We start from the raw sequence: 23852 nt of genomic DNA, 5'->3' as shown, positions 1-23852 counted from the left end.
AGAAAATAGATAGGAGTAGATTTCCATACTGTTTCTCTCAGTCCTCTTCATCAGCCATGGCTGGTAGGTGACTGTCCACAACAATATCTGACAGCCATTCTTAAGATGAAAACACAAGGAAAATCAGATAAGCTAATATGGGTTTGGAGAAGTTTGTAGCTGTAACTTTGACTGGGTAAGACTCTTGATGTTGTATGAGTTTTTATCAGGTATCTGATAAAACAGGGTCAGATGAAAGGAGAGGAGGTCCTCCCCAATCAATGGACTTGGAAAGGGGCAGGGAGAAGATGAGGGAGGGAGGGAGGGTTTGGGAGGGAATGAGGCAGCTGGATACAGTTGGGATACAGAGTTAATAAAATTTAACTAATAATAAAAAATAAAATAAAATAATAAAAATTAAAAAAAACTATTTTTGCAAAATAGTTTAAAATTAATTAGTGTACAAAATTCATTTAGGCTTGAAATTCCAGTCCTTGAGGCCACCTGCATTGACATTCTTGCCATCCGGAACATCTGACAGCATCAGTTTGATACCTGGCTTTAGGGTCTGAGCGTACCCCAAGCCAATCAAGCTAGAGTTGTTCACTTTGACCGAAAAGTTGGCATTAAGGTCGACCTGATACTTGGCTGCTATTCTAAAGCAAGAGTTACTATTTCTTGCTGTCCAAGCAAGATGGACAAGAGTCTCTCATTTCTTGTTCACAAGACTTCTGCTAAATGGAGCCACCAAACTCTCTCCCATTGTTCACATTAATATGAAGCTGCAATTCTTCTGGCTTGTAGCCAACTGAAAAGTTACTGTCTGTCACTCAGGACTCCATGGTTTCAAAATTCATCTGGTAGCCAACCAGCCAGTCTTCATAGCCAACCACCAGAGTGCCCAGGATTGAAGTCCAAGCAATGTCAAAGTCCACCCCACAGCCTAGGTTGATATGCTTCTCCTTGTAGCCTGTCTTGATTTTAGCATTTTTTTCCCCAGTGTTAGATAAGAAAGGTAAGCCAAAGGTCAGCTTCAGTCCACTCACGAGCTGGTCTTCCATGGTGATCTCAGTTCCCAGGGTATTTTCTGTGTCCCGCTTCTCTGTGAATGTAGCCCATCTGTACTTGGTTTCCAGGCTGCCACTGCTGTTCAGTTTGGTGGTCTCTGTGTTGGCAGAACCTGAGCTGGTAAATTCCAGCTCATTCTTGAACTTGGTTTCCAAATCAAGTTTTATTAAGCCAAGTTTTATTAAAGCTGTATTCCTTGGTGAAGACATCCCTGGTGCACTTGCCAAGATCAGCATATGTGGGGGCACAGCCATTTTATGTTCTCGTAGGAAGTGACAGCAGCAGGAGCAGCAACAGCTACTGTGGTTTGGGGAAAGGAGCCTGGGTAATATCTAGTTTTAATCTACAGTGGTCAGTTTCAATCTACACTGCAGATTGAGGATATTGAAAGTTATTTCAATTTTCTTTTGTCTGATAAGGCTAACTTTGTGCCCAAGTGTGTGGTCAATTTTTGAGAAAGTTCCATTAGGTGCAGAACTGAAGGTATATTCTTCTGTGTTAAGGTGAAATCTATAAATATCTGTTAGGTCCATTTGATTTGTGATTTTATTTAGCTCCTACATTTCTCTTTCTTAATTTTTGTCTTGATGATTTGTTGTTTGGAGAAAATGGGGTACAGACATTTCCCTCTATCATATGTAATTTAAGCTGTTATGGTATTTCTTTTGCAAACTAGGGTGCCATTTTGTCTGGGATTAGAAGAGAATCCAGGTAGTCTTGATGGGACCAGCTGGGCAAGGCTAGAGTCAGACAGTGGAGGGGGAGGTCTTCCTCTATCAGTGGACTGAGGGAGAAGTATAGGGAAAGAAAGGGAGGAAGGGTGGGACAGGGAGGAGATGAGGGATGGGGCTAAAACCTGGATACAAGCTGAATAAATTGTAAATATGTGTGTGTGTGTGTGAAAATAAATAAACAATGAAAAAAGAAATGCTCATCATCCTTAGTCATCATGGAAATGCAAATCAAAATGACTCTGAGATTATATCTTACACCTATCAGAATGGCTATATACAAAGAACCACAGCCAAACTTTCGGCGAATTTTGGGGAACTTATGAAAGAGGATGAGAGGGATTGAAGTAACCAAAAGGGACAAAGACATCACAAGAAAACCTACAAAATCAGTTAACCAGGAGCCATAGGGGCTCACAGAGACTGAACCACCAATCAGAGAGCATCCATGGGATGCTTGTAAGTCACCCACCAATATGTAACAGATGTACATCTTGATCTTCATGTGGTCCTGTAACAGCAGGAGCAGGGGTTGCCTCTGCCTTGGAATCCATTTCCTCTAACTGGACAGCCTTGTCTACCATCAGCTGAAGAAGATATACCCAGTCCTACTTGATATGCCAAGATGGTTGATACCCATGGGCAGTCTCCCTTTTGAGGAGAAAGAGAGGGAACACAGGGGGAGGGGAGGGGAGATGAGAGGGAAGGACTAGGAGGAGAGGATATGAGGTGAGAGGGAGGAATTGGGAGGAAAAGAGGGAGAAAACTTCCCACTGGGATGTAAAGTAAATATATAAGTTAATTAACAAAAAAAGAATAAATGATAAGGTTGGGGAAAAATATCTGTGTGATCTACTGAAGATGGATACAGAAGGAGAAAGACTACCACAGGTGTTCTTTTGAAGAACTGGGGTCAGTCAGGGCATGAGACAAGAAGTTTGCATTTAGAAAATGGAGGAAGAAGTGAAGACAAGACCTGCAGTTAGGTTACCAGTCTCGATGGCAGGAGTTTTGACTATGCTGTCTTATACAAAGTCACTTTCATTTAGAAACCTAAAATCTGCTGAAAATATGTGTTAGGAAATTAGAAAACCATTGGCCTTAAGGTACTCTCAATACAAGTTTGTCATTTTCTGTTAGTTAAAAATTTGGTGATGTTGATCATTTCTTTAAGTGTTTCTCTGACATTCTACTAAAGGCATCTGAAAGACTCTAACTAACAGTGTTTTCAAAGCAGATACAAAGACTTATAACCAAACCTTTGGCAGATTATAGGGAATCATATGAAAGAAGGGGAGTTAGTATGATGGGGAAAGGATAGGAGCTCCACAAGGACCAAATATATCTGGGCACAGGGTCTTTTCTGAGACTGATATTCAACCAAAGACCATGTATGGATATAACCTAACCTCTGCTCTGGTGTAGCCCGTGGTAGCTCAGTAACCAATTGGTTTCCCATAGTAACGGGAACAGAGACTATTTCTGACAGGCTCAATGGCAGGCTCTTTGACCTCCCCACCCCCAAGGGAGGAGCAGTCCTGTTAGGCCACAGAGGAGGACTTTTCAGCCAGTCCTGGAGATACCTGATAAAACAGAATCAGATGAATGGGGAGGAGGTCCCCCCCATCAGGGGACTTGGAAAGGGGCAGGGTGGAGATGAGGGAGGTAGGGTGGCATTGGGAGAGAATGAGGAAGCAGGATACAGCTGGGATACAGAGTTAATAAAATGTAACTGATAAGAAAAAAATAAAATAAAAATAAAAAAATTTGGTGATGTTGATCATTTCTTTAAGTGTTTCTCTGACATTCGATATTCTGCTACAGAGAATTCTGTTTTGCTCTGTACCCCTTTTTAATTGGATTACTTTTTGTAATTGGATTACTTGATTTGTTGCTTTTTAACTTCTTGAGTTCTTTATATATTCTGGATATTAGCCTTTTGTCAGATATAGGGTTGGTGAAGATCCTTTCCAGTCTGTAGGCTGTCATTTTTTTTCTGATGATTATGTCCTTTGCTTTTCAGTTTCATAAGGCCCCATTTATTGATTTTTGATCTTACAGCCAGTACTGTTGGTGAAATCTGTACACCTAAAGAAGCTAAGCCAGAAGGAGGACCCCTATGAAGGTGGAGCAGCCTTACTAGGACACAGAGGAAGACAATGCAGCCAATCCTGTTGAGACCTGATAGGTCAGAGGGAAGGAGAGGAGGACTTCTATCAGTGGACTTGGGGAGGGGCATATGAAGAGATGAGGGAAAGAAGATGGGATTGAGAGGGAATTAGGGAGGGGGCTATAGCTGTGATAAAAAGTAAATAAACTATAATTAATAAAAAATAAAAATTGGTGAAGTATGAGATTGTTTTATTATTTTAGTATATAATGATCAATTGATTCATATTATAAAAATACAGATGTGGGGATAAAGTTTTTATGGAAATATGCCTAAATATTTTAACACCAGAATAAATAAGTGAATCAATCCTTGAAACATGTTTCTTGAATATCAAAACAAAGCAAGAATAAAGTATATTTTTTTATTGGAGTATAGAATTATTTTTCTTCTAAGATAGGTCCTTACATATGCTATGGCTGGCCTAGATTTGATTAAGTCAGGATGGCCTCAAAATCAAAGAAGTCTGCTTGCTTCTGCCTTTTTGGAACTGGGATTAAAGGCCTGTGCCATCATCTCCAACCTTTTTTTTTTTTTTTTGTAGAATTTGATAAGCTGATTATGATACTTAGGTATCCATGCCAAGATATTAGAATATTCATGGTGATAGTGGAAAAATATTAAACAAAGATAGAGAATATAAGCAGAGTAGTATTTAGAATTTTAAAAAGTAGATACAATATGATTTGGGTTGATTAGGATTATGTGCTGCTTTTGCCACATGCATGAGCTAAAGCTGATGCACATTGTTGCAAGATCTATAAAATCATTCAGAAACTTAACAAATTAACACTTCAGCAAATTGTTTTGGAATTATTGATAGTGGAAAGTATTTAAAACTTTGTTTTATTGTTAGTTACATTTGTATGTGTGTGTGGAATGGATATGTGAGTACAGGTACCTTTAGTGTGCAGAAAGATTGTCAAATCTCTCATAGTTGGAGTTATAGGTAATTGTGAGCCTCAGAGAGGGGTCCTGAGAACTGAAAAGCACTATGAACACTTAACCACAAAGCTATCTCTTTCCTTTATGTGCCAACACATTCTTGTCTTCAATATTTTTTCCACGAAAAGAAGAAAAATCTTCAAACTGGTAAATAAAATAAATGAAATAATTTATTAATGAACTTTGGAAAACTACTGTAGGTTTACTCTACAAATCAAATGCTATGTGATCTGAAGGTTCTGTATAGAAATGAAGCGTGAAAGACAACATGGTATGCAGAGGACATATTTGAAAAACAAAAGGAAATCCAGCATTATCTATTTATCTTCTCATATCATCAACTCTTAGACGGCTTAGAAGTAAGTTTTTCCCACTTTCCGAAGATGAAGATGCCTGTCATGTATTGTTCTGTTATACTGACTTCACGTTAATGAATGTTTCCAGTGGGCTGAGTTATGTTACCCTTTCTTCAAAACAAGTATATCAGATTCTTATTTCCTCAGGTCTCAGAGGGTGACCTCATTTGGAAATAGATTCTTCGGAGTTAAAATCAAGTTGAGATGAGGTCATTTATTTTCTGTATATAACATTAGTAAGATCTTTGTAAGGACAAGGAAATATGACATAGTGAAACACATGTGTGGAGACATACAGGAAATAAAGTCATATAAAAGCTGGGAAGAAATGTAACTAAAAATAAAATTTTGTGCAAAAGTTGAGATCCTCTCTACAAAGGTTGTAGACGATGACAACACATTTATTAACATTATTAAGCCAGCTGTGATGTGACACAGAGACATCTGCTATGGGTACAAAACCAGAAGCAATTATTTTTTTTTTACATAAACAAGCAGCTAGAGCATGTAAAATAAAATATGTCAAGACAAACAACTAGTCCTTATATACAATTTGACAGCACTCTTTTCATTTCGAAGCCCTTCTAACTTTGCTTGACAATTTAAGTGATTTTTCTTTCTGAGTTGTTGTTACTGGATTGCATTTACATCATGAAAAGGCAAAGTTGTTCTTGACCTTATGACAGGAAATAGTTTTCTGGTGAGCAAGGTTCACTAAAAAAGAAAAGATCCTAATATCTGAGTTAACTAGGAAACATTCTTCCTTAAAGTTCCTTAATTTCAAAACGAGGGGAGGTTGAAAATTTTTTATTCACTAATTTATTTTTTACAATATGCCCAATCACTTATTTATTTTTCACAGTATGACAGGTATGCAAAATTTCACCATTTTACAGAAAATATTTATATGTAAGTTTTTTTCTCTCTTTTAACTTATGTTCTTACTAATAAATTCTAAGGCTTCACCAGTTTTTAATTTGTTAAAATAGGAAGTAAGTTCTGAGGCATTTTATGATCATTTGGCAAATGTATGACATGAATCTCAAGACAGATTCATGAGTCTAAGATTCAGACTATGCCATTATACATTGCTTTAACTTACATTTTGAAAATCTTGTGTCTTAGAGTTCAAAGAATGTCTATAAAATTTTCAAGAATGTATCTTTATACTTCAGAAGGAGGGAAAGTATTTCTAGTTATCAATTTTTATTTAAAAATGCTCCAACAAAAACGATGAAAAGGATTGGTTTTTTGAATATCAACAAAAAGAATCAATGCTCTCACATTTTAATTTTTGTTTTAATTAAATAGAGGCACACCTTATGTCACCACTAAGAATATTTCTGACCTTTTATGAACTAGGAGAAATAAAAAAAATATGATCTTCAACAAAATATATGAAGAAAATATGATATTGACAACCACTTGAGTGTAAGAAGTCTACATTCCAGAATCTGGGAAAATGAACCTATGTTCTTCTAAGCAGCTAGTTTAAAATTATTCATTTAATAAATGGGAGGGGGTAAAATTAGAATATTAGTGAGTAAGACTGTCTAATTAACAATGGAGTAAAAAGATACAATTTTAAAAGAAAAAAAATTATAATCTGCTTGTCAAAATATATCCACTGATGCAATAATGGCACAAATTAAATGGGATTACCCAACCACATTCTGATTAGATTTAAGACCATATCCACAAGATGAATGCCTCTCTGATACTGATTATGACACTAAGAAACCATGTCTCAGTGGGTCAGCAGCCTGCTATGGGAAAACCTTTAGCTATTACTCTACTGAAATGACAACTTACTAAGCCAACTCCTAATAACTTAACATTAATCTATAAATTAACTTATCTCTCAACCTTTCTCAGATAAGCTTCTTTTGTCAAAGATGGCAGCTACCACAGAGTTCCATAACTAGTTATGGTGCAGAGAATGAATGACTTGTGGAGTACTCAGCCATAATGGTACTATATTACTCATCTTCCATTCAAAGCTTAGTGATCCTACTAGGAGTGTCCACCGAAAGACTGAAACAACCAGATTTGGCTAATGACTCCAAGGGAACAGTGTTTTTCAGAAATAACAAGGCAGGGCAGTAGTACATATTTAATCATAATAATTGTGATAGAGTACACACGCCCTGCATAAACTCAATGCAGACAAAATACCACCTTCAAATAGTTAGGTGGTTATCAAAGTTCACCCCAAGATGAACAGATATTGGTATCTGATAAATACCCAGAAATGGAACATTACTTTACAATAAGGATGTGGTATTTAGTAGTCTTACGTGATCAAGGAGATGGCCACACAACTGAAGATATATGAAACTCAATGCAAAATTTGGAGGAAATTAAATGGAGCATAGATCAGGGAGAAGATGTAAACTGGAGATGGATATATTCAAAATACAGTTTATGAAATTATCAAATTAATAATAAATTCAATCATGGATTAGCCACAAGCATTGTTATTTCATTCTTATTTTTTGTTAATTACAAAACTTGATGATGGCAGTTGTTGATAATTGATATAAAACTGCATACTCTGTCTAATTATAAGGCTTTAGCTAAAGTTGGGAATAGGTAGGATGATGTATTCAGCTCAGCTATGATTCAGATCTACCCTTTACCCTTGCTTTTTAAATATTATTGAAATAAATTTGATCACTTTCTGTAGGTAATATTTATTAATAAGTGGTCCATTTCTGTAGAATATTAAAAAATCAAATAGTGAGTAAGTTGATTTTATAGCAACTGTCTAAAACATATTTTATAATTCAAACCATAAATTAGTTATAGATGAGAATATAGTATTTAATTACAGTAGTTTTTCTTTTAATTTTAACTTTTAAAATTTATTTTATACTTATTAATATGTATCTACATATATGCATGTATACCATATGCCTTCTTGGTACACACAGAAGTCAGAGAAGGGTGTTATATTCCATAGAACTGGGTTGACAGGTAATATTGAATTACGATGTTACTGCTGGAAACCAAACATAGGTCCTCTATAAAAGAAACAAGTGCTCTTAATGACAGAGCCATCTCTCCTGACTTACCAATTTTAAATATTCTAATATCAGCTTTTAATAAAAGCCGATTTTTATTTAAATGTATTGTGTTTGTTCTGTCTCATACAACCATAATGTATATTAAATTCATGAACAAACTTTTATAAAAATATCATATTTGTTTATTATATATTGGTTTTATAGGAACAGTTATACAAGTTTGTAAGAATTGTTTGTATAATGTTACAAACTACATTAGAAAATGAAAGATAAGTTTTCTTTGTGTCTATGTGAGTATTATATCTTCTTTCTGTAGAAATTTTATTTTTAATAAACACACAACTAGTCTGGTTTAAAACAGCAAATTACAGAGTAGCCAGGGCTACAAAGAGAAACTGTACTTCAAAAAAGTAAAAAACAGAAAACAAACAAACAAAAAAACAGAAACCACATAAATGTACATTTGAGTATGATAATTCAATATGTCAGCAATATGTAAATAGTGAGTCTTACTACAATACACATAGTTTTATTCTGGGAAATCTCAGACAATACTCTTACAGAAATCACTTAGATATTTGGAAAAGAAAAAACAAAAACAAAAAAGGAGAAAGCCATATTGCATAGTTTATTTAATATCAAGTAAAATATAAAAATATTCTTTTCTCCAAACTTATCTAATACTGTGGCACCAATATGAAGACAGATTATAAAGGGAACAAAAAAGATAACTTTATTACACATAGACTACAGTTATATACAGAAAATTACTCTTTTTCAATTATTATATTTGATATATCTGGAAGTTCCTTGTCTCACAATGTCATGTTCAGGGCTTTTCTTCTCTCCTTTTACGCTACAGGTCCTCGTGTAGGGCCTTAAATTTATTGTTTTTATGGGACTCCTGAGTATGCAAATGAGTGGGTCTCTGTTTCTTGATTGAAGCAGATGCTAAGACTTACCGTCAAACTTTGAGCAGAGTGCAGAGAGTTTTATGAAAGAAGGTGGAGGGGGATAGAAGGACATGGAGGGGACAGGAACCCAAAAGGAGACCAACAAAGCCAACAAAATCTGACCCCAGGAGTTCCTGTAGAGACTTATGCACCAACTACGCCCAGAGAGGACCTAGACGCCCTGCTCAAATGTAGCCAATTAGCAGCTCAGTCTCAATGTGGGTTCCCGGATAAGAGAAGCACGGTCGGTCTGTCTCTGTCATGAACTCGATTTCCTGTTCTTTGATAATTTGCCCCTGGTGACATGGTCTTGCCAGGCAACAGAGGAAGAGGATCCAGCAGTCCTAATGAGACTTGATAAGCTGTGGGCAAATAGCAGAGAAAGAGAATTCATTCTTTCAGTGTACTAGATAAAGGGGATAGAGGAAAAGGAGAGAGAGTAGGACTGAGATGAGTTGAGGTAAAGGGCTTCAATCAGGATATATATTGAATTAATTGTGAAAAAAATAAAATTAAAAAAAAAAGTAAAAGAACTTCTGGAGGTATCTCCTTCCCTGACTTCAAGTGATACCTCAGAGCAATAGTAATGAAAACTTCATGGTACTGGAATAGAAATAGACTGGTTGAAAATGGAACTGAATCAAAGAGCCACAAATAAACCCATATACTTGTGGTTTCTTGTTTTTTAACAAAGGAGCCAAAATCATAAAATGGAAAAAAAGACATCTTCAACAAATGGTGCTGGTCTAATTGGATAATAAATATGGATGCAAGTTGATCCATATTTATCTCCATGCAAAGAAAAAACGCAAATCCAAGTGGATTAAAGACCTCAACATAATACTAGATACTATAAATCTATTAGTAGAAAAAGTTGGGAAGAGCCTTGAGCTCATTGGCAAAGGAGACAACTTCCTGAACAGAACACGGAAAGCCCAGGCTCTGAGATCAACAGTTAATAACCCTCTTGAAACTGAAAAGGTTCTGCAAGGCAAAGAACACTGTGAATAGAATAAAAAGACATTGTGCAGATTGGGAAAAGATCTTCACCTATCCTACGTCTGACAAATTGTCAATATCCAAAATATATAATTAACCCAATAAATCAAATACCAATAAACAGTGTAACCAAATTTAAACATGGAACACAGAACTAAGCAGAGAATTCTCAACAAAGGAATCTCAAATAGCCAAGAAACATTTAAAGAAATGCCCAAGTTCCTTAATCATCGGGGAAATGCAAATCAAAATGACCCTGAGATTTTATCTCACACCAATCAGAAGAGCTAAGATCAAAAGCTCAAATAACAGCTCATTCTGGTGAGGGTGTAGAGAAATGGGAACACTCTTCCATTGCTGGTGGGGAAGCAAATTTGTACAACAACTTTGAAAATCAATTTGGAGCTTTTTCAACTAATTGGGAATATCTTTACTTCAAGACCTCACTATACCTATTCTGGGTATATACCCAAAAGATGCTCCACCATAAAACAAAGACACTTGTTCAACTATGTTCATAGCAGCTTTATTCGTAATAGCCATAATATGGAAACAACCTACATATCCCTCAACTAAAGATTGGATAAAGAAACTGTGGCCCATTTACACAATGAATTACCACTCAGGAAATCATGAAATTTTTAGGTGAATGGATGGAACTAGAAATCATTCTGAGTATAGTAACCCTGACCCAGAAAGACACACATGGTATATCCTCATTTATGAATGGATTTAGGATAAGCATATTAAGTGGCACAGACCCAACAAAGATAATAATAATGAGGATCAAAGGAGTATTCATAAATCTCATTTTGAAGGGAAAATAGAGCAGACAGAGGTAATGGCTGAAGAGAGGGAACAAGGTAAAAGAGGGGGCACAGAAGTTGAAAAGATAGAGATCAGACCTGAGCAGAACAAGGGCAAGAAGACAGAAGGCCTGTGGAGAAATGAGAAACTGAGGATGGGGACATCTCTGTGGCAAGTTGGAGACCTAAATCAGGGTAGGCTCCTGGGAGGATATGAATGGGAATTAAGAAGAAACTTGTAGTAGCAGAGGCTATAGAGACTGAAGAGGACATCATCTAACTATACTAGTCTTCTAGTAAAAGATGGGAACACCAAACGTCCCACATAATCCTTGATCTGGAATTTACCCTGCCTACGAGATGTGCAGGGATAAAGAGAGAACATATTGAACACATATTGACAGAATATCCAACGGATCTCTGGCCCAACCAAAGACCCACCCTACTGGAGAGTGCCTATCCCTAAAAATATAAATGCTACTCTGCAAACCTTTCAGACAGGAGCCTGTCAGAATTGTCCTCTGAGAGGCTCTATGCAGCCACATTTCAAAACAGATGCTGAGACTCACAGCTAAACATTGGTCAATTCTTAGTGAGTCTTGGGGTATAGTGGGAGTAAAGAGAAAAGGACCTGGAAGTGACAGGAGCTCCACAAGGAAAAACAACAGAGCCAACTAACAAGGGCCCAGAGAGGTTTACTGAGACTGAAGCATCAACCAAGGATAATGCAGGAACTGGTCCTAGGTCCCCTACAAAGATGTAGCAGATGGACAGCTTAGGCCTCATGTGTGAAGTAGCTTTTACATCATTTGCTGGCTTTTCTATTACTTTCTCCTTGCAAGAATGCCTTGACAAATGAAGATGACATGTTCAGTCCTGATGCAACTTGATGAGCTGGGATGGATAGAAAAGGGATTTCCCCTTTTCTGATTAAAAAGGGAGGAACGGGGAGGAGGGATAGACAGTGAGATTGGGAAGAGAGGAGAAAAGGGACTATAAGGATGTAAAGTGAATAAAATAAATGAGAAAGAAAAATGTCACCATCAACCAGCACTATTTATATGCATAATCTAACTTTAATAAGCTATTCTACACTCATTAAATGACTTACAAGTATAGGCAACACTTTTTTTCTACAAATACTCAGTGCTGTGTCAATGGCAATAGTACTAAGAGAGAATTAAAAACTATCAATCCTTATGAGTCTCAACCTCTGCTTCGATAACTTCCGTAAGTACAGTCTTACAGAGGCCACCTGTGGTTGGCTCCTGTCCTGTTCCCTGTCTTCTCCTGCTTCCAATGTCTACCCTCTTTGCCCTTCTGAATGAGGATTGAGCATCTTCCCTAGGGTCTTCCTTGCTGTTTATCTTCTTTAGGAGTATAGATTTTAGTATGTTTATCCTATATTATGTGGCTAATATCCACTTAGGAGTCAGTATATAGCATGTGAGTCTTTTTCTCTCTGGGATATCTCACTCAAGATGATAGTGCCCACCATTTGCCTGCGAATTTCATGATTTCCTTGTTTGTTTGTTTGTTTTTTGTTGTTGTTGTTTGTTTTTACTTTTTTTAATTTTATTTTTTTCTTATCAGTTACATTTTATTAACTCTGTATCCCAGCTGTATCCCGCTCCCTCATTCCCTCCCAATCCCACCCTCTCTCCCTCATCTCCACCCTGCCCCTTTCCAAGTCCACTGATGGGGGGGCTCCTCCCCATTCATCTGATCCTGTTTTATCAGGTATCTTCAGGACTGGCTGCAAAGTCCTCCTCTGTGGCCTAACAGGACTGCTCCTCCCTTGGGGGGTGGAGAGGTCATAGAGCCAGCCATTGAGTTCCTGTTAGAAATAGTCCTTGTTCCCCTCACTTTGGGAAACCACTTGGTTACTGAGCTACCACAGGCTACATCTGAGTGGAGGTTCTAGGTTATATCCATACATGGTCCTTGGTTGAATGTCAGTCTCAGAAAAGACCCTGTGCCCAGATATATTTGGTCCTTGTGGAGCTCCTATCCTTTCCCCATCATACTAACTCCCCTTCTTTCTTATGATTCTTTCTTATGATTTTCTTATTTTCTCTTATGATTTCTTATGTACTCTGCCAAAGGTTTGGTCATGAGTCTTTGCTTTGAAAACACTGCTAGTTAGAGTCTTTTAGATGCGCTCAGTAGACTCCTGTCATACGTTCAATGCACATCCCATCTGTCTTTCTAAACGAGGATTGATCATCTTACCCCATGTCCACTCTCTTGATTATTTTTTTAGGTGTATAGATTTCATTATGTTTATGATATCTTATAGGTCTAAAAAATAGAAGCTAAAAAATCTTAAAGGTAGAGTCTTTCAGAGGCCCTCTGTGGTAGGCTCCTGTCCTGTTACTTGTTTGCTCCTATATCCAATGTCCATACTATTTGTCTTTCTAAGTGAGCATTGATCATCTTATCTTGGTTCCTCTTTCTTGTTTATCTTCCTCAGGTGCATAAATTTCATTATGTTTATCATATCTTATACAATTATATAGGTGAGTATATACCATGTGTGTCTTTCTCCTTCTGGGATACCTCACTCAGTCTCCAAGTGGGTTTCCTAGTAAGGGGAGCAGGGGCTGTCTCTGGCAACAACTCAGGGACAGGCTCTCCAAACACCTCCCCCTGGGGGTTGCAGCCTTGCCAGGCAACAGAGGAAGACAATGCAACCAGTCCTGATGAGACCTATTTGGTTATGGTCAAACAGATGGAAAGGAGGACCTCCCCCTATCAGTGGACTAGGGAAGAGTCCTAGGAAGAGAAGAGGGAGGGAGGGTGAGAATGGGAGGAGATGAGGGAGGGTGCCACAGCTGGGATACAAATTAAATAAATAATAATAATAATAGTAATAACAACAATAAAAAATGAATACAGATAAAAAAATCTATCAATCACAATTAGGTTAAATAATTACCTTATTATGAATTTAAGTAATTTTATCAATAAAATGGGCAACCACCAGAAGCAACAACATAGCTTGCTAAATAGAGAGTAAATGAAAGGATTTTGATGTGGTGTAATATGTACTACATAATTCCATGTCACTTTAATTTTGGAAGTTTCATATCTTGAAGTTACAAACCAAAATACATTTCTTTTGGTCATTAATTGCTGGGGAAAAACACTTCAAATGAGTTCATATAGATGTTTTAAATTATTATTATTATTATATTATATATTATTATTATTATTATTATATAGATGTTTTATTTATTATTATTATTATTTTCAATGCAGTTTATTCAGAAACCTTGAACAATCATCTGACCCTGGGGAAAGCCAGCCCACAGCTTAAATAGCCTCTGGGTAGCCAACCCAAGCGTGCCATGTGGGCAATGCAGATAGGTCCACATACATGGAAGCAAGCCAGATCCTCAGCCTTAGCCAAATGTGGAGTTGTTTGTGACAGAGAGCACTCACCATCGGGAAGGTGGAAGGCGGAAACCAGCTCCATCTTTAAGGCACAGCATTCCGCAGCTCTCTACAGTCCCCCCTTTTTGTTATAGACGCATCAGGCAAGAGTAGAGGTCTGATCTCTGATATTAGAAATAAATTGGGACTTTGTACCGATGTTCATTTAGGTGTCATCCACCCAAAGAGCATCAGACCCGTCTGATACCTTTTTCTCAGAGGCGGGACCTGGGGCATCAACCCGCATGCAATCAGACTTGCTCTTCTCTGGGTCAAAAGCTGCTGACCCTGAGTACAGTGCTTAGCCTCGCATCGTGAGCATAACATTTTAGCTTTTTATGGTAGCCAACCATGCTTGGGGAGACTGTCCTGCTTCAATGGTTGTAAAGGCCTGAATGATCATGGCTGCATTACGCTGTTGTGAGACTCTAATCTTGCATATACACCACAGGCAAACCAAGGAGACCAACACCAGAAGGCCTGCTAATGCTCCCATGCCCGCCCATTCCTTTAGATGATTCATGGCTGCAGCAATCCATGGTGATAATCCTGTGGCTAGTCCTGCGTCCACTCTGGTAGAATTTACTGTGATAATGGCCACTCTCAGCTGCTCCATCATAGTATCGAATTCTCCAGTCCAATTACCTAAAATATAGCTCGACAATTGTTTAGACAGATTTGCAGCACAGGAAAAATTCTCATGTTGTATGCTAGTGACACAAAGTCCAGCACACTTTCATTGACAGACTGTTTGAGCCATTTGCCATAGGGTATCAATTTGCTCCTGCATGAGGTCAATCCTCTGATTGAACACCATCAAGCCTCCTTTTAGTTGAGCATTAATTCCTTTTTGTACATCTAAGGCATGAGCTACATTGGCTAAAAGATTATTCGGGGTCTGAGCAGTCTGCACAGTATGACTCATGGCTAATGCCTTGGTGGTAGCTCCAACAGCCGCCAATGAGATGGCAGTAACAGTGGCGGCTGTAGTTCCAAGATCCCTTTTCTGTCTGAAGAGAGTCACAGGCACCCAGCGAGGCATGCGAGTAACCACGGAATACCTAAATTCACTAGCATTCCAGCATTGGGCAAAAAAGCAAGTATCATCCCCACAATTACTTGGCTCTATCTGGCTAATAATGAAAAAAAATGGGGGATATAAACAAACAGGTGTGGGCTTATAGAAAATATTATGAGAAGCCTTAACCCCCTCGTTGGAACATCTTGCATCAGTTCTAGAACTAGCAGTGGTGGTGTCTGAGGTCTGAGTAGGTTCAGGAGACCATTGCCCCCAGGGGCGAGACATGCTCCATGTAAATTGACTAACTCCATGTTTTCCTCCACTTTTGAAAGTCATTTAAGGTTCTTAAATTATTTCCCCCTTTTTTTTTAATTTTTCCTCAATTACACTTTATTCATTCTGCATCCCCCTATAAGCCCCTCCCTCCTCCCCTCCCAATCCCCTCCTCCCTCTGCATGCATGCCCCTCCCCAAGTCCACTGATAGGGGAGGTTCTCCTCTCCTTTCTGATCTTAGTCCATCAGTTCACATAAAAAATGGCTGCATTGTCCTCTACTATGGCCTGGTAAGGCTGCTCCCCCCCAGGGGGAGGTGATCAAAGAGCAGGCCAATCAGATTATGTCAGAGGGAGTCCCTCTTCACATTACTATGTAACCCAATTGGACTCTGAACTGCCCTTGGCTACATCTGTGCAGGGGTTCTGGGTTATCTCCAAGAATAGACCTTGGTTGGAGTATGAGTCTCTGGGAAGTTCCTTGTGTTCAAATTTTCTTGTTCTGTTGCTCTCCTTGTGGAGACCCTGTCCTCTCCAGCTCTTACTATTTCCCATTTCTTACCTAAATTTCCATTCACTCTGCCCAACAGTTGCCCATCAGGCTCAGCATCTGCTTTGATACTCTGTAGGGCAGAGGGTTTCAGAGGCCTCTGTGGCAGGTTCCTAGGTTGTTTCCTGTTTTCTTCTTCTTCTGATGTCCATCCTCTTTGCCTTTCCGGATGGGGATTGGACATTTTAGTTAGGGTCCTCTCTCTTGCTTAGTTTCTTTAGATGCACAGGTTATAGTGGGTTTGTCCTATGTTGTATGTCTCTATGAGTGAGTATATACCATGTGTGTCTTTTTGCTTCTGGGGCAACTCACTCAGGATGATCCTTTCCAGATTTGCAAATTTCATGATTTCCTTATTTTTCATTGCTGAGTAATATTCCATTGTGTAGATGTACCACAATTTCTGCATCCATTCTTCAGTTGAGGGGCATCTGGGTTGTTTCCAGCTTCTGGCTATTACAAATAAAGCTGCTACAAACATGGTTGAGCAAATGTCCTTTTTGTGTACTTGAGCCTTTTTTGGATATATGCCTAGGAGTGGTATGGCTGGATCATGGGGAAGCACTATTCCTAGTTGTCTGAGAAAGCGCCAGATTGATTTCCAGAGTGCTTGTACAAGTTTACATTCCCACCAGCAGTGGAGAAGGGTTCCCCTTTCTCCACAACCTCTCCAGCATGTGTTGTCACTTGAGTTTTTGATCTTGGCCATTCTCATGGGTGTAAGGTGAAATCTCAGGGTTGTTTTGATTTGTATTTCCCTAATGGCTAGTGAGATTGAGCATTTCTTTAAGTGTTTCTCTGCCATTCGGTATTCCTCTACAGAGAATTCTCTGTTTAGCTCTGTTCCCCATTTTTTAAGTGGATTACTTGGTTTGCTGCTTTTCAGCTTCTTTAGTTCTTTATATACACTGGATATGAGTCCTCTGTCACATAAAGGGTTGGTGAAGATTCTTTCCAGTCTGTAGGCAGTCACTTTGTTTTCGTGATGGTCTCCTTTGCTTTGCAGAAGCTTTTCAGTTTCATGAGGTCCCCTTTATTGATTGTTGCTCTTAGAGCCTGTGCTGTTGGTGTTCTGTTCAGGAAGTTGTCTCCTGTACCAATGAGTTCAAGGCTCTTGCCCACTTTTTCTTCTAATTTATTTAATATGTCTGGTTTTATGCTGAGGTCTTTGATCCACTTGGACTTCAGTTTTGTGCAGGGTGATAAGTATGGATCTATTTTCATTTTTCTACATGTAGACATCCAGTTGGACCAGCACCATTTGTTGAAGATGTTATCTTTTTTCCATTGTATGGTTTTGGCGCCTTTGTCAAAGATCAGGTGTACATAAGTGTGTGGGTTTATTTCTGGGTCCTCTGTTAGGTTCCATTGATCCACTATTCTGTTATTATGCCAGTACCATGCAGTTTTCAAAACTGTTGCTCTATAGTACAACTTAAGATCAGGGATGGAGATACCTCCAGAAGATCTTTTATTGTAGAGGATTGTTTTAGCAATTCTGGGTTTCTTGTTATTCCATATGAAGTTGAGAATTTTTCTTTCCAGGTCTGTAAAGAATTGTGTTGGTAATTTGATGGGCATTGCATTGAATCTGTAGATTGCTTTTGGTAAAATGGCCATTTTTACTATGTTAATCCTGCCAAGCCATGAACATGGGAGATCTTTCCATCTTCTCATATCTTCTTCTAATTCTTTCTTCAGAGACTTGAAATTTTTTTCATACAAGTCTTTGACTTCCTTGGTTAGGGTTACTCCGAGGTACCTTATGTCATTTGTGGCTATTGTGAAGGGTGTTGTTTCCCTAATTTCTTTCTCAGCCCTTTTGTCTTTTGTATATAGGAGGGCTACTGATTTTTTTGAGTTAATTTTGTATCCGGCCACTTTGCTGAAGGTGTTTATCAGCTGTAGGAGTTCCCTGGTAGAGTTTTTTGGGTCACTCACGTATACTATCATATCATCTGCAAATAGTGATAATTTGACTTCTTCCTTTCCAATTTGTATCCCCTTGATCTCCTTCAACTGTCTTATTGCTCTAGCAAGGACTTCCAACACTATGTTGAAGAGATATGGAGAGAGTGGGCAGCCTTGTCTTGTCCCTGATTTCAGTGGGATTGCTTTAAGTTTCTCTCCATTCAGGTTGATGTTGGCTATAGGTTTGCTGTATATCGCCTTTACTATGTTTAGATATGTGCCTTGTATCCCTGATCTCTCCAATACTTTAAACATGAATGGATGTTGGATTTTGTCAAATGCTTTTTCAGCATCTAGGGAGATTATCATGTGGATTTTTTCTTTCAGTTTGTTAATATGGTGGATCACATTGATGGATTTCCGTATATTGAACCACCCCTGCATACCTGGGATGAAGCCTACTTGGTCATGCTGGATGATATCTTTGATGTGTTCTTGTATTCGGTTTGCGAGTATGTTGTTGAGTATTTTTGCATCAATGTTCATAAGGGAGATTGGCCTGAATTTCTCTTTTTTTGTTGGGTCTTTGTGAGGTTTAGGTACCAAGGTGACTGTGGCTTCATAGAATGAGTTTGGTAATGTTGCTTCTGTTTTGATTTTGTGGAATAGTTTGAAGAGAATTGGAGTTAGCTCTTTTTTGAACGTTTGGTAGAATTCTGTGCTGAAACCATCAGGTCCTGGGCTTTTTTTGGATGGGAGACTTTTGATGACTGCTTCTATTTCCTTGGGAGATATAGGACTATTTAATTGATTTACCTGGTCCTGATTTAGCTTTGGTAAGTGGAATCGATCAAGAAAATTGTGCATTTCATTTAGATTTTCAAATTTTGTTGCATATAGACTTTTGAAGTAAGTCCTAATGATTGCTTGGATTTCCTCAGTGTCTGTAGTTATATCCCCCTTTTCATTTCTGATTTTTTTGATTTGGATGGTGTCTTGCTGCCTTTTAGTTAGCTTGGCTAAGGGTTTGTCTATCTTGCTGATTTTCTCAAAGAACCAGCTCTTGGTTTCATTGATTCTTTGAATTGTTTTATTTGTTTCTAATTGATTGATTTCAGCCCTGAGTTTATTTCCAGCCGTCTGCTCCTTCCTTGTGTGTCTGCTTCTTCTTTTTCTAGGGTTTTTAAGTGAGCCATTAAGTTGCTTGAATGAGCTGTCTCAAATTTCTTCTTGAAGACACTTAGTGTTATGAACTTTCCTCTTAGCACTGCCTTCATTGTGTCCCACAAGTTCGGGTATGTTGTGTCTTCATTTTCATTGAGTTCTAGGAAGATTTTAATTTCTTTCTTTATTTCCTCCCTGACACTGCTGTCTTTTAGTAGCAAGTTGTTCAGTTTCCATGTATGTGTAGGCTTTTTGCTATTTTTGTTGTTACTGAGGTCCAGCTTTTTTCCATGATGATCAGACAGGATACAAGGGATTATTTCAATCTTCTTGTATCTGTTGAGGCTTGCTTTGTGACCAACTATGTGGTCTATTTTGGAGAAGGTTCCATGAGGTGCTGAGAAGAAGGTAAATTCTTTTGTGTTTGGGTGTAAGGTTCTGTAAATGTCTGTTAGATCCATTTGATTCATGACCTCTGTTAGAGATATTGTTTCTTTGTTTAATTTCTGTTTAGTTGACCTGTCCTTTGTTGAGAGTGGGGTGTTGAAGTCTCCCACTATTAGTGTGTGGGGATCTATGTCTGGTTTAAGTTTTATCAATGTTTCTTTCACAAGTGTGGGTGCCCTTGTATTTGGGGCATAGACGTTCAGGATTGTGATGTCTTCTTGGTGGAATTTTCCCTTGATGAATATGAAGTGTACTTCCCCATCTCTCTTTATTAATTTTGGTTGAAAGACTATTTTATCAGATATTAGAATGGCTACTCTTGCTTGCTTCTTGCATCCATTTGCTTGAAAAGCCGTCTTCCATCCCTTTACCCTCAGGTAATTTCTATCTTTGTGACTTAGGTGTGTTTCTTGTATGCAACAGATTGCTGGGTTTTATTTACGCATCCATTCTGTTAGTCTGTGTCTTTTTATTGGAGAATTAAGTCCATTGATATTGAGAGAGAGTAATGACCAGTGGCTGTTAAATCCTTTGACTTTGATGTTGGCTGTGGCCATATGGTTGTGTGCTTGGTTTCTTTTTGTTTTACTGAAGTGAGGTTATTTATTTTCTGTGTTTTCTTGAATGTAGCTAGCTTTCTTGGGTTGTATTTTCCCTTCCAGTGTCTTCTGTAATGCTGGATTTGTTTGTAGGTATTGTTGAAATTTGTTTTTGTCATTGAATATCTTGTTTTCTCCGTCTATGAGAACTGAGAGTTTTGCAGGGTATAGTAGCCTGGGCTGACATCTGTGTTCCCTTAGGGTCTGCATGATATCAGTCCAGGCCTTTCTGGCTTTCATAGTCTCTGTTGAAAAGTCAGGTGTAATTCTAATGGGTTTGCCATTATATGTTACTTGGCCTTTTTCTCTTGCAGCTTTTAGTATTTTTTCTTTGTTCTGTATACTTACAGTTTTGATTATTATGTGGCGGGAGGATTTTCTTTTCTGGTCTAATTTATTGGGTGTTCTATAGGCCTCTTGTATTCTTATTGGCCTCTCCTTTAAGTTGGGGAAATTTTCTTCAATGATTTTGTTGAAAATATTTTCTGGGCCTTGGTGCAGGGAATCTTCTTTTTCCTCTGTTCCTATTATTCTTAGGTTTTGTCTATTTATGTTGTCTTGAATTTCTTGGACGGTCTGTGTCAGGAATTTTTTAGATTTAACATTTTCTTTGACAGATACATCTATTTCTTCCATTGTATCTTCCACACCTGAGATTCTTTCTTCCATTTCTTGTATCCTATTGGTTATGCTAACCTCTGTAGTTCCTGCTTTCTTCCCTAAGTTCTTTCTCTCCACAATTTCTTCCATTTGTGTTTTTTTTTTTAATTTTTCCAATTCTATCTTCAGGTCTTGAGCTATTTTGTTGGTTTCCTTCCCCTGTCTGACTGTATTTTCATGTTTTTCCGTCAATTCCTTTAGCTGTTTGTTTGAACAATCCACTGTTTCTTTTATTTCATTCAGTGATTTAAGCATTTCCTCTCTAAAGGCCACAGACTGTTTGGCTCCAGCTTCATGTATTTCTTCACAGATGGCCATAATCTCCTTGTCTTTAATTTCCTCCATTTCTTTACTGATAGCCATGATCTGTTGGTTTTTATCTTCCTCTAATTCTTTTCGTATTTTATTTGTTTCCTCTGTTATCTTCTTCATGAGCATAGATGTTAGGTCATCTCCTTGAATTTCATTTATGCTGGGGTGTCTAGGGCTATTTGCCCCTGGATAACTGGGTTCTGGAGATGCCATATTGCTCTGGCTTTTGTTGGTTGGACTTTTATGTTGTCCTCTACCCATTGGGCTATCTTAGTTGTTTGAATTTAGTTTCTGGTTGTTCCTGGACTCTTTTAGTGGAGAGAATCCCTTTGGCAGGAAGATGGTTTTTCCTGATGGAAGCCTTTCCAGCTTTTTGGGTATAGTCCCTGGATGTCCGGTGTTTTTCAGGAGTTGCTACAGCTCACCTCAGGCATAGAGACCTGGGTAGTAACTGTGGTCCTGATTAGTCGAGAGGGCTCTCCTCTCACTGGGAGAAGTCCTGGAGACAGTTGCCCTCCTTCTGGGTTTCTTGCTGTAAATTTCGTGATCAACTGCTGTAACCTGTGTGTCCCGTGGTTTGTTCGGTTTTGTTAGGGATAACTGGTTGCTCCTTGGAGCAGTATCTGGGGGATTGATCTCAGGGTTCCCGGTCTTTTGTAGGTCTGAGGTTGAGGCTCTGTGCCCCAGAACCCAAGAGGTAATCTGTGCCGGGTGAGTACTGCTCTGGTGTCTTGGGGCGCACAGTTCTGCCTGTAAGGTGTATTTGGTACAAAGCTGGCCTCTGGGCTGGTGGAGCGTGCACCTGCCTGCTAGTCTGCGGGAGCTGAGTTTCCAATCACTCTGTGCTCCCTGTTTGGGCCCAGATCTGTGATGGGTGGGCGTACTCACCTGTCTGCGATCTGCAGGCTGCTAGACTTTCCCTAGGTGACCCCAGCAGCACGGTTTCTTCCTTCCCTGTAGGGTCCTCTCTGGACAGGGGTTCCCAGTCCCCGTTGTACTGGGGCGCACAGCTTGTCTGTACTGCTGAGCTGGCAGGAGCTCAGTTGTGTTGGCAGTGGGTACCCGCCGTCCTAGCAACCTTCCGGGGATAATCTGGGTGACCTGTGATCAGTCTGGCAAATTTGCTTCCCATTGGGGTCCCCCCGCGGCTGGGACTCCCAGCCTCAGGCACCCTTGTGCTCATGGATCAGCCTGGGAAAGTGATTGGGACATGGACGCTTGGGGCTCCAGCCCGGAGACACAAAGCCCGCGTTACCCGGGATTTCTTCCGGGTTCTGGCTGGGTAGCCGTGAGTGGACCCGACCGATTCCCACACCGTGGGAGCCTCCCCTCACCTGGGAAACACAATTGATGTAGTTTCAGGGCCCAGAGTTCAGTCTCCTGGTCTCTGCACGGCGATTGCTTCTCAAACGCGGTGCTCTCCCTGCGCCGCCATCTTGGCTCCCCCCCTATATAGATGTTTTAAATTATTATTATTATGTAGGGGTGTTCAGGACTGTGTTTACCACAGCACATGTGCGGAGGACAGAGGACACAATCTAGACAACTATTTTCTTTCTAAAATGAGTTCCCGGGATCGAACACAGGTCATCAGGCTTGTGGTACAAGTGTGTTCACCTCCTGAATAACTTCTGTGTTATAGATAATGTTTAATATATTATTATTTTAAAAGGTTCATGATGCGTTGACTTTGTAAAAATTCACTACTGCAATGTCAAGATGTGTCATTTATAGTTATATATAGTTAAATATAGTTCAGTTGTTTATAATAGCCATCACACATTACTTCTGAAAACAAATTTTGTAGGATTTTAGTGGCACAATGTAGTTTTACAAAAAAAAAAAAAAAAAAAACAAGAAAATATAATTTTACTTGAGATGTGAGCTATATAATGTGTATTATCTCATATACTTCAGATCATTTAAACATTTAAAATATTACAAAATACTTTTTAAAATGTGAAATGTTGTACCCTGGGTTTTTCACCTATCCAATTTGGGGAGGAGAAAGACTAATGCTTTAAGTTATCAAATGTGAAGCAGCATAAAATAACATTATTTATATTGTGATTTCATTTACCTTTGTGCTTTAGCACAACACTATTAAGATGCAATTATGTCAGTTACATAAATATAAAAATATACAAAATTAACTGAATGAATTTCATCTCAGCTTGAGTAGCAAAATGATCAAAACATAATTATCTTTATATTTGGAAAATGAATATTAAAAACAGAATTGTATGAAAGCCTCGCATCCAAATTGATCATGTTATTTCAAAAAGTTATACCAAATTAAACCGTTGATGAATCTCATGTTATTTGAATTATCTGAATTTCATGATTACTTAAGTAGAACTGAAGAAAACTCCTAGAAATACATAATTTTCAAAAATGCTATTTAAAAACATTGAAAAGCCTCAAATGTAAGTAATAAGAATTGAAAA

The 23852-nt window shown here is 38.6% G+C and overlaps 1 pseudogene; it reads right to left on the bottom strand.

The window, feature by feature from the left end:
* Positions 1-448: 448 nt before the first annotated feature.
* Positions 449-1302, bottom strand: LOC110540301 (voltage-dependent anion-selective channel protein 1-like; annotated as a pseudogene).
* Between the last annotated feature and the right edge of the window lie 22550 nt (positions 1303-23852).

Source organism: Meriones unguiculatus, chromosome 8 (genome assembly GCF_030254825.1).
Source record: "Meriones unguiculatus strain TT.TT164.6M chromosome 8, Bangor_MerUng_6.1, whole genome shotgun sequence".
NCBI classification, from domain to species: domain Eukaryota; kingdom Metazoa; phylum Chordata; class Mammalia; order Rodentia; family Muridae; genus Meriones; species Meriones unguiculatus.
Note: the sequence above shows the minus strand (reverse complement) of the source record. Positions and strands in the feature narration are given on the sequence as shown.